Below are 14574 nucleotides of genomic sequence, written 5' to 3' on the forward strand. Positions count from 1 at the left end.
TAGACTAAAGATAAATGAATCTTTCAACATCTATTTCTAAGCCTGTTCTTGTATTTGACTGGTAGAAAAATTATACATTTGTTTCTTCTTTGAAAGCTTTTTAATTCCCAGACATAATCTTGATAAAGATTTGGCCTCCGTGTCTTATAAATCAGTATTGTCAACTGTAGGATTACTAACTACAGACATATTTCAACCTAGAAATATCAGCTCTTATGTGCTTCACATGCAGCAAAACTTATAGTAGAATAACGTCTTTTATAGCCTTAGTCCTCTGTCTTTCAGACAGCATGGGCTGAGACAGGTCAGGGCAAAGTGTCTGAAATCAGAATGAAAAAGCCTATCCTACAAATGAAGAATAAAGGAAATTAAGATAGGACTCGGAGCCTACTGTTCTTGTGTTTGGCAAAGTTTTAAAAATCTGTTGGTCTGAGCAAATAGCAATAGAAAAAAACTAAAGAAATATATGTTTATAAAATTTTCCTGAACCAGACAAATGCAAGTTATAGCCTCCTTAGAATCTGTTCTTGATACATTTACAAATTACATTTATCCTCTGTGCAGGACATATTCAAATATATGTCACATTGGAATGTATCTCTGCCCTCTGGAGTGTTATTTGGAAGAACACCAAGAGCTAAGTCATGCGTCCGTGTTCAGAGATCAGAAGAAGCATGATTCCACTGTATCTCACAATGGCGGTCTCTTAAAAATAGCAAAATCAAAAGGTTTAATTAGAATATAAGAAGATATTTCCCCCTATACGATAAAATATTTAATTCTTATTGCAAGGGCCTAAATCAATTTTCAACTGATACAAAATGGTTTTACTCCTTATTATAATACAGCATACAAGCTCTCCACACACAAAAGATAATCCTACTAAATAACTAATGTTAAGATATCAAGATAAAATGAACCTTTGCAGCAGAAGTAGAAGTGGAATCTAAATAGAAATAGTTGGGGTGCCTGGGTGGCTCTGTGGGTTAAAGCCTCTGCCTTCAGCTCAGGTCATGATCCCAGAGTTCTGGGATTGAGCCCCGCATCGGGCTCTCTGCTCAGCGGGGAGCCTGCTTCCTCCTCTCTCTCTCTCTGCCTGCCTCTCTGCCTACTCATGATCTTTGTCTGTCAAATAAATAAATAAAATGTTTAAAAATAAATAAATAAATATAGTTGATTATTTAATTACACTATGAATTACAAGTAGACATGCCCTAATTTTAATGTTTCATTAAGGAAAAAAAAAACTTGAAACTAGAATATGAATTTAACTCAACGTAAGTGACTCATTTTGCAGTTTCTTGTAACTTTACATTCTCTCCAGATAAGCCATAGAAACATCAAATGTATAATCTTTTATGCTGAAAATTCCCAAGATACAACTTAATATCAATACATATAGTGAAATTCCTCTACTTTGATTATAGTTCAAAATATAATTTCAATATTATTGAAGAATTTTTACTGGAGTGCTCCCTTTCCTCCTTATTACCAAGAGCAAGTAAACGTGGGTGAGATGAAGAGGATCCAGGTTGTGCAATAATCCCAAATACACCAGTAAGAACATTTTTATTTCAGTTTGTACTGTTACCCTTTGCAGATTTGTTGAACATCAAATACATTAATGTACCCAAATGTCCATATGTATTTACTCACTGAGAACAAATTTTAGCACCCTGTAGAGAGAGAGAAAACACGTAAGTCTATTACATTGCCTCTCAATACAATTGACCCTTATTACACTACTGGGTAAACATTTTTAAGATGATTTGTTCCAGTAAATAGTATAAAACAATGTTTTAAAATTTTTGTTGGAGGGGGCATGACACATAGTGAGAAATATATACTCAACAGAGTTACATATTTATTTATATATGTGTAATCAAAACAAGTTTCACAAACCAACATTTACCCTAACTATAAACAATGCAGTATGATATCTTCTATTCCAGGGTATTCTATTTCATTTTAAAAACACTAGTCACTATCCTTTAAATTTTTTTTCCATTTTATTTTATTTCTTTTCAATGTTCCAAAATTCATTGTTTATGCACCACACCCAGTGTTCCATGCAATAGTGCCCTCCATAATACACACCACCAGGCTCACTCATGCCTCAACCTCCTCCCCTCCAAAACCCTCAGTTTGTTTCTCAGAGTCCACAGTTTCTTATGGTTTGTCTCCCCTTCTGATTTCCCCCATTTCACTTCTCTCTCCACCTCCCAATGTCCTCTATGTTATTCCCTATGTTCCACAAGTGAAACCATACGATATTTGACTCTCTCTGCTTGACTTATTTCACTCAGCATAATCTCTTCCAATCCCACCCAAGTTGATATAAAAGTTGGGTATTGATCCTTTCTGATGGAAGCATAATACTCCATTGTATATATGGACCATATCTTCTTTATCCACTTGTCCATTGAAGGGCATCTTGGTTCTCTCCACAGTTTGGCGACTGTGGCCATTGCTGCTATGAACACTGGGGTACAGGTGGCCCTTCTTTTCATTACATCCGTATCTTTGGGGTAAGTGCCCAGTAGTGCAATTGCAGGGTCATAGGGAAGCTCTATTTGTAATTTCTTAAGGAATCCCCATACTGTTTTCCAAAGTGGCTGCACCAACTTGCATTCCCACCAACAGTGTAAGAGGGTTCCCTTTTCCATCTCCACATCTCCAACACTTGTTGTTTACTGTCTTGTTGATTTTGGCCATTCTAACTGGTGTAAGGTGGTATCTCAATGTGGTTTTGATTTGAATCTCCCCGATTGCTAATGATGATGAACATTTTTTTATGTGCCTGTTAACCATTTGTATGTCTTCTTTGTAGAAGTGTCTAAATTTATTTCAGTATGTAGGAATGAGTTGTGACCTGAGATTTGAAAAACATTGATACAGACTATGGCCCTGAAACAGTAACAGGAACCAAGTCACACAGAAATCACATCTTCATCACATCTTAAATTCATTTACGTAGGCCTTTAACCAAATGAACAAATAATACTATACTTTTCAAATCAGCATTTTTCCATTTTTAAAGTTTCTGTCATTTTAAGTGTAGAGACATATTATTATAATTGCATATATCACATATCTTCTGCAAATATTTTTATTTTATTTTTCTTTCCACCGGGAAAGTAAATAGTTTGCTCTTCCTAGTTCCACTTAAGTACTTTTCTCCATGTCTTCCCAAGAAAAAAGTAACAAAGAGTATTATCTATGGTCCCCTCCAGTTAAACCCTTCTTATGACTAAATTAAATTTATACTCAGCTATTTTAAAGGCAAACTCCATATAACTGGCATAACCCAAATGCATTTTATAATTTTCTATAATTTAATTACTTCTAAACATTAAGACATTGGTGTTTTGAATACAAATGTATATAAATGTAACTTGGGAATATTTCTACCTCCAGGGAAAGTTTTTAGAGGGAAGAGTTTCACTGTCATTACTTTTACTGAACAATTTCTAGAGAGCAATAGCAGAAAAAAAGAGCTTTCTAGCTCAGCTCTCACCTTTGAAGTGACCTTGAATCAGTCCACTCTCTCGTGAAAGAGCAACTAATATGGGCTAGCACATTTAAGTGTTAAAATAGTCAGATAAAGATATCAACAATTTCTTCTAGAATTCTTTGAAAATAGCATTAAGCTCTCTATGAATGTATAAAAAATACATTTTTCTGATTTACCATAACTCTTGAGCACAGTCTTCACAGAAATACACTTTCCTAATTTTATAAAACAAAGTCTAACAGTAATCCTATGAGCAAGACAATTCAAACTTTTCACATCCTTTTGATAATTCTCACCTGAAAATGGGTTAGTAGAAGAGAAAGTAGTTCATTTTCATTTCAGTACTCTTTCTTCCTTAGAACTACTTATTATATCAACTTTTTAAAAATAACCATTTCCTCAGTAAATGATACTGAGAAAACTGGACAGACACATGCAAAAGATTGAAATTGAACCACCTTTAACACCACACACAAAAATAAACTCAATATGGATTAAAGACCTAAATGTGAGACATGAAAGCATAAAAATCCAGAAGAGAACAGAAGCAGTAATTTCTCTGACATCAACCATATGAACATTTTTCTAGATTTGTCTCCTAAGCAAGGGGAACAAAAGCAAAACAAACTACTGGGACTGCATCAAAATAAAAAGCTTTTGCACGACAGAGAAAACCATCAACAAAACAAAAGGGCAACCTACTGAATGGAAGAAGATATTTGCAAAAAATATATCCAACAAGGGGTTAATGTCCAAAATATATAAATAACTTATACAGCTCAACACCAAAAAAGAAATCTGATTTAAAATGCACAGAAGCAGGCACCTGGGTGGCTCAGTCAGTTGAACATCCACTCTTGGCTTTGGCTCAAGTCATGATCTCTCTCTCTTTCTCTAAAATAAATAAATAAATCTTAAAATAAAATGGGCAACAGGCCTGAATTGACATTTTTTCCAAAGAAGACATACGAATACCCTACAGACACATGAAAAGATGCTCAATAGAGCTAATCATCAGGGAAATGAAAATCAAAACCACAATGAGATATCATCTTACACCTGTTAGAATACGTAAAATCAGAAAGGCAAGAAATAGCAAGTGTTAAAGAGGATGTAGAGAAAAAAAAGAGCCTTATATACTCCTGATGTGAATGTAAATTGGTACAGCTCTATGGAAAACAGTATGGAGATTCCTCAAAAAATTGAAAATAAAATTACTATATGATCCAATAATTCCACTACTGGGTATTTACACAAAGAAAATAAAACACTAATTTGAAAAGATATATGCACCCCTATGTTCATTGCAGCATCATTTGCAATAGCTAAGATATAGAAGAAATCTAAGTGTCCATCAATAGACAAATGAGTAAGGAAGATATGTAATGAAATATTACATAGTCATAAAAAAGGATGGGATATTGCTATTTGAAACAACATGAATGGACCTAGAGGGAATTTATGTTAAATGAAATGAGTTAGACTAAGAAAGACAAATACCATATGATTTCACTTGTAGCGGAACCTTAAAAAATGAATAAGCAAACAAAAAGCAGAATTAGACCTATAAATACAGAGGACAAGCTGATGGTTGCCAGAGGGGAGGTGGGTAGGGGGTGGGCAAAATGGATGAAGGGGAGTGGAAGATACAGGCTTCCAGTTATGGAATGAATAAATCATGGAAATAAAAGGTACAGCATAAGGAATATAGTCAATGATATTGTAATAGGGACGTATGGTGACAGATGGTAGCTACACTTGCGGCAAACATAGCATAATGTAAAAACTTGTCAAATCACTGAAACTAATGTAACATTGTGTGTCAACTATACTCAAATTTTTTAAAAAGCAACCACATTTTCTGACTTTTTATTAGTTATTAGGATAACATGGTATGCTATATATATGCCACTAGCCATTACAGAACCACGTTCCACTCCTCTTTTCTACCATGTTCTATATCTTTGTGGACTGCATCACCAGGTCCCCTAGCTATCTAGCTGTCTCCTGAGCTCAGCCAATGAGAGAATGAGACTGGATGGTGGGAACAGGAGATATGGGCCTTGTTGAGCCGTAAGTTGGCAATGGCTGTATTCCTCTATCACAGACAATATCTTGTCATCTGCTCCCCTATAGTTCTAGATCTTGCCAGTTTACATTAACTATTTCCATATCTTGCAGCTTCAGGTCTAGAAGTTTTCAGGTCTAGACAGTTTTCTGTTGCTGCCAGTTCCTGGTATTTCATCAACTCTGTTGATTTCCCTTTATCCTGCTTATGCCTTTAAAAAATAGTCCCTTCATTAAACTCTTCTTATCACGCTTTTCAAGTGACATCTCTTTCCTGCTGTGACCCTAACCTAAACATATGCGTCATGTTTAGTGACTAAAATCCATGACATTAAATTTTGTGGAAATGGACTTATAATCAAAATGGCAACCTACATACAAAACTTTGACTAGGAAATACCTATCCAAAAAAAAAAAAAAAAACTGTTGAATGAAAGGTAGAGGATAAAATGGTGGGAAACAGACAGTGAGTCATCAAAGAACTCTCAATAGGCATGATTAATTCAAGAATACTTAATTCCTGAAAGAAATGAAAAAGAGGACATAAAATTCTAGATGTGTGAAAAGGAGTGGAAAAAGAATAATTAATTAAGTAGGAGTATTTTACACTTGCAAAGAATGTTCCCCATAACTCAAGAAATGTAGATATACATTTCTACACATGAGGTGTCTTTTTTTTGCCATTTCAAAATATTTTCTTTAATATCATAAAATATTTTCATGACAAAGTGACCTAATAAACACACAAGCACCAAAGTGCTTTTTGATAAGATTATCCTTCTAACTCTAGCCCCAACTCCCACATCAAGGTAGGTGTGAGATTGGAGAAATGAATACAGCGGATGGTAAAGATAGGAAAAAAATTGATGAAAAATATGGATTATAATATTTTGCTTGGTTATTTTTCTATGTTGCAACAAAACAAAACATTTTAGTGCAAACAGTTAATTTTTCCTCTTCTCCATTCAAGTATGATGGAGAAAAAAATTACCTTTTTAACTCAGTTTACAGGGTCTCTCTCAAACTATGGATTAGTACCTTGGTTAATATAAATGAAACATTTTCCACTACTGATTTAATGAGAAGAAATATATAGACACACATATTTTATAAACATGATCTGAAAGCTAAATTTTAAGTGTTCATTATTTTTATTACATTTTACTTTAAATTATGAAATTAAGAAAACTGAACATTAACACTTGGATTCAGTGTTAATATTCAATACACGCATCTGTATTTACCCTAAAGGATATTTTTTCATTACCATGTAAGTTTAAGTATTTTACAAGCATAAAAAGTCAACCATTTAATCTCTGATTTTACTATGCTATGTTAAATAGAACAAGAGATATGAAAGCATCATGTCAGAAATTAACATATCATAAGAGTTCAATAAATCCTAGCCAAAATGGAATCTAAGCATAATCCAAGTCTAACTTTGAAATTCATTTCATATATTATATTTTCATAAAATAAATAAACCTACCTAGTTACTAGGACATTGCTTTGAAGCCAGGTATTTAGAATCCAGTATCTACTCTAAAATGTAGACTATACCATCTCATGGCAATACAAGTTAAATCTGTCTTATATACGGTGTTAATTAAGTCATAGGAAATATTCTAAAGTAGCCTACGGACACCTGGGTGGCTCAGTTGGTTGAGCATCCGACTCTTGGTTTCAGTTCAGGTCATGATCTCAGTGTCCTGGGATGCAACCCCAGGTCAGGCTCTGGCTCTGCACTCAGCATGGAGTCTGCTTGGGATTCTCTCTCCCTCTCCCTAAGCCCCTCCTATTCATTCTCTCTCTCTCTCAAATAAATAAATCTTTTTAAATTTTGTTTAAAAAATAAAATAGCCCAATAATCACTCTTTCCCCATTCCTATGTATTTTTAACAAAGAGTCAGTTGAGTGCCTTTCCAAAATACTGAGTTGGGGAGATGGCAGTTAGGTTTCGCTTACTTACACAAAGTAAATGTGTTATTTCCTCTTTATTTATTTTTTTTTTTTATGATTTTGAGAGAGACAGACACACAGAGAGAGCACAAGCAGGGGGAGAGGGAAAGAGAGAGGGAGAAGCAGACTCCCTGCTGAGCTGGGAGCTTAATGTGGGGTTCTAACCCGTGACCCCAGGATCATGACCTGAGTCAAAGGCAGGTGCTTAACCATCTGAGCCCCCCAGGTGCCCTGTTATTTCATCTTTAGGGATGTAAGAAAAAAAATAGAACTGAGGATAAGAGTTGAAGAATAAAATGCTATTAGAGGAATAGGGCTAAGAAGGCATAAGCTAAATCATCATGTAAAAATTTCAAGATTTTTCTCATCTCATTTACTTGGAACACTCCACCCATGTAAACCTTAAAGACCAGTTGGTGGACTACACAGGTAAGTCAGTAAATTTAAAATCTTCTAATGATAAGTTATTTCTGGCTCAGGGTTAACTTCATCAGCATATACAGTATTATTATTATTATTACTGCCACTGAGACCTAAAGAATACTAGCTCTCCTACTGGACCTAACATCTGGCGGTGTAAGGATAAAAAGTGTTTGAGAAGTTAAGACCAGTTTTGATTAGCTGAAAGTATTTTAGAAGGCACTGATACATGTGTAGCTGAGTTTCTGCCTTGTTTGCCCACCTGATCCCCCCAATTTGTTTTGAATTGTGGATGATTCCTGCCTTTTTCTTAAGAGTCCTTCTAGAGCCTCAGTTCTGCACATGAACCCAATTTGTACCCAGAAAATAATATTAACGGCTGCTAGATTTCCTCATTGTTGCTTCCTGCTGTCTTTTCTCTCTTCATGTTGCTTGCTCATAAGTGTCCTACGAGGCCCCATCTGTCTTGTAGGCCTTCCTTCATTTGTCCCACTATGTCCTGCTTTAAGCATCTGACACATCCCCATGGGCTTGTTTGGTGCTCAGGTTCAAGTTCTTGCTGGTAAGGCTATCCCTCTGCTGCTGATGCTCCCATTTAGGAGGTCAAGAAAAATGCAGTGTTGGATAAACACTGAGAGTTTGCATGTGGGGCTATACCTGAATTTAATTCTTGTTTCAGTTAACACCTAATTGTGTGATTTTAGACATCTTATGTAATCTGTATGTCAAGTGACTTATCAACACATGTAAAGTCCTTGAATTTCCTAATCAAGGTCTCAGTAAATGTTATTTTTTATTACTATTATTTATATGATTATCTGTATCATTAGGGCCACAAAAATTTAAATACACTGTTGCTTCCCTCAAAGAACTTATAACTTCATAATAAGTACAACAACAATGGCATTATGAAAGAAATTCATATAGGTGACATTCAACCATAACAGTTACTATTTTTCTCCAAGAAAGTCAGTAAAGACTCCATTGAAAGAAACGCTTGAGCTGAATTTTAAAAGATGATTGCATCTTTGTCAGGCAGACAAGGGGGCAAAGTAGTAGTTCAGTTACAAGTATCAAGACAAAAGCCCGGTTATTTGAAGAAGGGTAAAAGAGATTAGTTAGACCCAGAGCAAGACTGGATACTAGAACACCAAGCTACTGATTTTGTTCTCCTAACAATCCAAATCCCTGGAAAGGAAACTTCTAAAACCCAGGACAAGTATCTTAATATGAAAATATTGGACTTCTAAAAATTTGAAAAATAATATATATAATACTTATACATATAATCCTTAAAATTGAAAACTCCATAGATGAGTAAAATAGTAGACTGGACAAATGATATACAAATTAGGGAACTGGCAAAAAGATCTGAAAAAATTACATAGAATATAGCATAGAATGATAAGGATATGAAAAATATGAAATAGATAATTTTTAAAGATTTTATACATTTATTTGGGGGGGGAGAGAGAGTGAGAGAGCACGCACAAGCAGGGGGAGGGGCAAAGGGAGAAAGAGAAGCAGACTCCCCACTGTGCAGGAAGCCCAGCTTAGGGCTTGATCCCGGGACCTAGAGATCATGACCTGAGCTGAAGGCAGACACTTAACTGGCTGAACCACCCAGGCGTCCCTAATATAGATAATTTTTTAAATGAGGATAATATGATAAAGTCTGACATATACCTAAATGGATTTCTAGAAGACAAGAATGGAAAAAATGAGGGAAAAGTACTATTTGAAAATAATAGGTGAAAAATTTCCAGAATTGATAAAATACATGAATCCACAGATTCAGGAATCACAGTGAATCACAAACAGGATAATTAAAGTATAATTCACACTTCTTCATATCATGTGAAACTGCAGAATGACACATTTTAAAGCAGCAAAGGAAAAAGAAAAGATTACCTACATAGGAATGACAAACAAAAATAGAGGCCAGAAGACAGTAACACAATAGCTTCAGAAAGCTAAAGAAAAATCACTGTGAATCTAGAAGTGGATACCCAGCTAAGTTATCATTCAAGAAACCCACTTCAGATAAACAGAAATTATAAGAATTTTTCACTAAGGCATCCTCTGTAAAAAGATTTCAAAGTATATACTTCAGAAAAAGCAATGATCCCAGAAAGGATATCTGAGAAACAAGGAATTCTGAGCCAAAAAACTGAACGATATAAACAAAAATAAAGAAAATAAAGATGAGTTTAAAAATCAACTTTGTGATTCCTAGAATCCTTTCTAGTCGTACAATAGCTGATTTCTTTTTATATTCTTTTCTGCTTCAGTGTAATTAAGGGTCATTTTTGGTTTGCATTCATGTAGCTCTCTGTGCTTTAGCCTAAGATAATAACATTTATAACTCTTCCATATGTCAATACCCTTCTCCACTCCTGTCAGCCCAAATCCTGACAGTTTTACTGATACACTATAGACTTATAATATCAATTAGTATCAATTATAAGAAGGGCATAAAATTATATGTATATATTTTAAAATATAAGTAGTAATTTTTTTCTTTTTAGAAAATTTTTGAATTCAATTTAATTAACATAGAGTGTATTACTAGTTTCAAAGGTAGAATTTAGTGATTCACCAGTTAATACCCAGTACTCATTACATCAAGTACCCTCCTTAATGCCCATCACTCAATTACCCCAGTTACCCCTTTGCCCCACCCAATTCCCCTCCAGCAACTCTGTTTGTTTACTAGAGTTTAGAGTCTTATGGTTTGTCTCTCTCTCTCTGTTTTCATCTTATTTTATTTTTCCTTCCCTTCTCCATGTTCATGTTTTGTTTCCTTAAATTCCACATATGAGTGAAATCATGTGCTATTCGTCTTTCTCTGACTGACTTATTTCATTTAGCATAATACCCTCTAGTTCCATCCATGTCACTGCAAATAGTAAGATTTCATTATTTTTTGTAGGCAAAGTAATAATCATTTTTTTATATATGCCATACCTTCTTTATTTGTCTGGGCATCTGGGCTCTTTGCATATTTTGGCTATTGTGAATACTGCTGCTATAAACACTGGGGTGCTTGTGACTCTTTGAATCACTATGTTTGCATCTTTTGGATAAATACCTACGAGTGCATTTGCTGGGTCATAAGGTAGCTCTATTTTTAACTTTCTGAAGGAATGCATACTTTTTTCCAGAGTGGCTGCACCAGCTTGCATTCCCACCAACAATATAAGAGAGTTCCCCTTTCTCTGTATTCTCACCAACATCTGTTGTTTCCTGAATTGTTAATTTTAGCCATTCTGACTGGTGTGACCTAGTAGCTCACCATGGTTTTGATTTTTTTTTTAAGATTTTATTTATTTATTTGAGAGAGAGAGCATGAGTAGGGGGAGGGGAAGGAGCATTGGGAGAGGGAGAAGGAGAAGCAGACTCCCCACTGACTGCAGAGCCCAGTGCAGAGCTCATCCCAGGACCCCAAGAATATGACTCAAGCTGAAATCAGACACTCAACTGCCTGAGCTACCAGGAGGCCCTAATTAGTAATTTTTACCATTTCCACAGTAAGTAAGGATTTGTTCTTTACAACTTTGTAAGAATCTATGAAATTAGAGCACTACGTAAGTATTTGGTCTCCTCTTCATAAATTAGGACAGATCTGAGTTGGCCTACATACACATTAGTCAATTATATGAATTACTAAAGCAGAAATAAGCTTTAATGTCTGTATTTTAATGATTTATAGGTAAAGTGGGTTTGGATACTCAATAATTCAATAATTAGATGGAAAGAAGTTTTCTAATATAAACAAAACCAAACCAAGTCAGAGAATGGAGATAATAAAATAATATTTATAAGGCATTATGAATTAAATGAACAGAAAAATTTCAAGATATTTTTAGATGACTAAAACAGTACCAAGGAGTAAGATAAATAAAACATTAGAAGATGAACTTCAGTGATAAGAAAACAAGCAGTGAAAGGAGATACTTCGAGTATACCCATGAGTTACGGAAAGTGTAGTGTTTAAATACTTAAAAAGCAAAACAAGCAAGTCTAACCAGTTTGGTGATTTTTTTCTTTAAACTCAGTAATTGTTTATTAGTGATATGCTCTACAATATCATGAATAAAGTGGTGGAAACCTGATTAGTGATGCAATTACAAATATTGACTTCTGTTATATTTAATACCAACTTTAAGCAAAGTGATTTTCTAATACAAATGTCAAAAATGTGAGAAAGGGGGACGCCTGGGTGGCTCAGTTGGTTAAGCGGCTGCCTTCGGCTCAGGTCATGATCCCAGCGTCCTGGGATCGAGTCCCACATCGGGCTCCTTGCTCAGCAGGGAGCCTGCTTCTCCCTCTGCCTCTGCCTGCCTCTCTGTCTGCCTGTGCTCACTCTCTCTGACAAATAAATAAATAAAATCTTTAAAAAAAAAAAAAAAAATGTGAGAAAGGGAGTGGAGAGGGCCATTTTATTTACTTCCCCTTTAGATCTAAAAAAGAACAAAACCAACCAACCAAAAACACTTGTGTTCTTAAATTTTCTAATTCAAAATTTCAAAATGCAAGGGATATATAGAAAGAAAATTAAAAACCCTTAACCATTTGATTTTGAGCAAGTTCTTTCTGTCTCGATTTCCTCAAATGCAAAATGGGGATTACAGTATTTACTTTACATAGTTTTTATGAAGATTACATGAGTTACATGTTGCTTGCATGCTAAAATGGGAGTTCTATATTAATATTAGTTAAGTAAATATACTTTATCTTATATAATCCTCCCAAAAGTTCTAGAAGGTAGATATTTTTATCCCTACTGCAAAGATGAGGAATCTGAAGCTCAGTTAAGATAGGTTAAATAATTTGCCCATGAGTATAACTTATACAACTAATATGAGGCAGGATTAAGATTTGAATCAAATTTTATATGACTTTAAAATTCATGTTCTTTCGGGGCGCCTGGGTGGCTCAGTGGGTTAAGCCTCTGCCTTCGGCTCAGGTCATGATCTCAGGGTCCTGGGATCGAGCCCCGCATCGGGCTCTCTGCTCAGCGGGGAGCCCGCTTCCCTCTCTTTCTCTCTGCCTGCCTCTCTGCCTACTTGTGATCTGTCAAATAAATAAATAAAATCTTAAAAAAAAAAATTCATGTTCTTTCTACTGTGTGACATACTGCTTCATTTTCTCAAAATTTAGCCATTTTTCTCCCAATTTTAACATACCACATAAACAACATTAACGGTAACAACAGATATTTTAGTAAAAAAATTAAGTCATTCAAGCCCTCTTTCTGAAATCTTATAATTTTCTACATTTTCCTCTAATCTATATAAGAATATATAAGCATATAGTTATAAATATTGGTTTCTTAATCTTAAAATGTGGTTATTACTAGCATTCATAATATTGTGTTGTCTTCTTTCTCTTCCTGGATACAAGAAAAACATTATACATTTCTCAGGCCATTGTTGTAACTAGTGTTGACCAAAGGGACATAAGCAAAGTGATGATATGTCACATCTGGGCCAAAGTACAGAGAAATGAGTGTGATTGCTTTGTGCTCCTCTCTTCCCAGGGGTACAGATCAGGTAGTCCAGGTGGTACAGCTATAAAATCATTAAACTTCCATTAGTCTGAATTCCTGAATGAATTCATGTGGAAGAGAAGTTCCCAGTCTCAGCCCTGACCCACATTTATTGTATTTATTGTATGAACCATTGAGATTTTGGAGTTGTTACTGCAGCATACCTTGGCCTACCTTAACAAGAAAACAAACATTTTTATATTTATACTTCTCCAAATTATACTATCTAGTGGTTACATATTTTATTTTTTGTTTGTTTCGTTTTTAAAGATTCTGTTTATTTATTTGTCAAAGAGAGAGTGCCTGAGAACAAGCAGTGCAAGCGGCAGGCAGAGGGAAAAGCAGGCTTCCCGCTGAGAAAGGAGTCCAATATAGAACTCCATCCCTGGATGCAAGGATCATGACTTGGGCCAAAGGTAGACACTTAACCGACTAAGCCACCCAGGCACTCCTAATGGCTACATATTTTAAAAGGTTGAAAACATACAGCTTAGTTAATCTTTCCTGTGGTATTGGCCACTTAGATTTTTATCTAATTTCTCACTAATATAAACAATTTTTCAATATTCCTATTTCCAGAGTTAAATGCTGGAAAACTAAACAGAAGCATATAGATAAACAAATTACTATCTTTGCATCAAAACAGTGAGCATAACTGGGTAGATATTTAAAAGTACTCCTTTAAAATGCAATAGAATGATAGAACATGCTTTTCTATGAAATGAAGAAAGGTCTTAAAAGAAGAACTTAAAGAAACAGAGAGTAAAGAATATATTCTTTGGTACAGAAATAGCTAAGTGAGAACAGAGATTTTAAAATGAAAAGGAATGAACATAATGGAGCTGTGAGAAGAAAAACAATGAAAGATGTCTAAAAAAAATGTCAACATTACAAGGAAAAAAAGCAATGAGAAAAAAATGTAAATGCTCCCCAACAGATAATTTTAAGTATGTAAATAAAGAAAGGGTAACATTGACTTAAAATATTAAAACAAACTATTAGAATAATGGACTTGGAATATGGCTTCTGGGAAAACTCTAAAATCGTCAAATCTATAATCCTT

General features: G+C 34.8%; 1 protein-coding gene across 8 annotated transcripts in view; it reads right to left on the reverse strand.

Annotated features, from left to right (window-relative positions):
- SLC4A10 (solute carrier family 4 member 10) overlaps positions 1-14574 on the reverse strand; it is a gene marked incomplete at both ends in the record, with an annotated part of 302735 nt that overhangs the window by 192547 nt on the left and 95614 nt on the right. The gene's annotated exons all lie outside the window — the stretch shown is intronic.

This window comes from Martes martes (assembly GCF_963455335.1).
Source record: "Martes martes genome assembly, chromosome: 3".
Lineage (NCBI taxonomy): Eukaryota > Metazoa > Chordata > Mammalia > Carnivora > Mustelidae > Martes > Martes martes.